Raw genomic sequence first — 2,103 nt, 5'->3', positions numbered from 1 at the left:
AAAATTCAAGTTTAAAATTTCCCAATTAAATTAAGCGGTGTAGTATGGCGGCAGTCAACAGACGACGCCAGTTGCTGACGTCCCTAAAAAATATTGGCACGTTCCACATTCATACTTTCTATTTATGGCTGCAAATCAAGGAAACAGCTCATTTACTTTGTTTTTTGTTGACAAGAATCTATTATAGAGAAATAATTGTACTTGATAGCGCCACAGGCAACCTTTCGGCAGCAAAGAAGACGGATTTGTGAAAGAACTGACATATAAAAAAAACGCAGCAGAACAGATCATTAACAAATGCACAGCATAGCAAAGCACGCCACACAACGGTACGGAACACTCTGCAGCATTTCACCAGTATAATAACAAGGGATTTAATACGAAACAATACACACCGCAGTCCGAACACCAGATGTCAGTGAAATACTATGTGCAAAGCATATAAGAACGCAGCATTGACAAATATAAAGCTGCGTCATCTACCAAATCAACATTGAAACAACTATCCCATTTATTTCGTGACACCCTTAATGGAAGTTGCATCGGTGTTCGTCAAATATTTAGGGGAATACCCTGAACAGTGGGAACAATGACCAACACTGTTCCCACTTCGAGTTATTGACCAATTCGCTCTCGCCCTACCATAAGCTTGCCATCCCGGTTAGCTCAGTTGGTAGAGCGACTGCTCCGGTGAAGCGGTGGTCCCGGGTTCGAACCCCGGACCAGGACGAGTTTTTCTTTAACTGCGATGCTACTGAGAAAGCTGTATAGCTTTCCTCTGTAGCCGTATGGCTGTGCTTGGGTAGATGCGAATGAGTCATTACTCCATTATTATAAGCGGCATCGGTATGTGTTGAATCTGGGCGAAATGGGAGCGGCTTCAAGTCGCCGCGAACATGTCCGCAAGTGGAGGTTAAGGGAATGAAAACAGGGAGGCTGCCTCATGGGTGGTTTTATGGGCCAATTTTGCAGGAGGTGGTTTGACTTGATCCCATTCGAATCATATACTTCTTCGGCTTTTATCGCCGAAAAATGGAGGTTCACCATGGTTACCCCCTTTTAAAATTTCTCTCTTGGAGCCCCGCCCCTCCTATAAATACGTCTTTGGGCTGCTTTAATGAAAGGGGGAGGTGGAAATAAAACTGCTTTAGTTATATGCACACATATTTAACCAAATTTGGTACAGATATCTAACTTACTATGCTGATTTCAGAACTCTACATTATTTTTAGCTAGTTATATAGTTTTTGAGTAATTAGAATGAACAAACTCGTAAAGTCACTCCTAGGGCAATAAATAATTAAAAATAAAGTGTACAAGTATTTCATGTCAGCACGTCCATATTGATATGTTGAGCGCGATACAATGTTAGTAATTTTTTTAAATTCCCAGTACCCAGAGAAACAAAAGTTATCAACTCCAGCATGCACATATTCATGAAAACGTTTCTTACAAAAATAACATGAGAAATTATTACAGGGTTATGGTTTATGTGGGCTTAACGTCCCACAGCGACTAAGGCTATGGGACGCCATAGTGAAGGGCTCCGGAAACTTCGACCACCTGGGGTTCTTTAACGTGCACTGACGTGGCACAGTACTCGGGCCTCTATAATTTCGCCTCCATCGAAATTCCACCGCCGCGGCCGGGATCGAACCCGCGTCTTTCAGGTCAGCAGCCGAGCACCATAACCACTTAGCCACCGCGGTGGCAGAAATTATCATACATGTGCATAAATAATCGAGAAATTTATTGCACTCTTCAAGGTCTCAAGATTGGAGCGACCGCACATTAAAAGAAATTATAATTTCAAAAGTGGCAGTTCAAGCTTAGATTGAATTAGTCTTAATGAGAGAGGTACAAACGTGAAGGTTACGAAAAAATTGAGAAAATTGAAACTTTTGAAAGAAAAAGGCCATTTTATTTGCCTCCTCCTCCTCTCCCTGCCCCTTATGACAGTTATAAAAGCAATTGTAGCGACTGCGCCGTAAGTTTTTCTTCATGTTTTTCTGTAATTTAGCAGAAAATGCGCTCCCTGTTTTGTTGTAGTGTTGTTGTTGCTGTTGTTGTTAGCCTTTCAAAGGATGGCACATACCCACACTG

At 41.9% G+C, this 2,103-nt stretch overlaps 1 non-coding gene across 1 annotated transcript; it reads left to right on the top strand.

Moving 5' to 3' along the window:
• The first annotated feature begins 655 nt into the window (after positions 1-655).
• On the top strand, positions 656-729 carry TRNAT-GGU (transfer RNA threonine (anticodon GGU)). The gene has a single exon. It is a non-coding gene; the product is annotated as a tRNA-Thr (tRNA).
• Positions 730-2,103: the final 1,374 nt, after the last annotated feature.

The sequence above is a fragment of the Amblyomma americanum genome, chromosome 6 (assembly GCF_052857255.1).
Source record: "Amblyomma americanum isolate KBUSLIRL-KWMA chromosome 6, ASM5285725v1, whole genome shotgun sequence".
Lineage (NCBI taxonomy): Eukaryota > Metazoa > Arthropoda > Arachnida > Ixodida > Ixodidae > Amblyomma > Amblyomma americanum.
The sequence above is the reverse complement of the archived record's forward strand: the minus strand, read 5'-3'. Positions and strand labels throughout refer to the sequence as shown.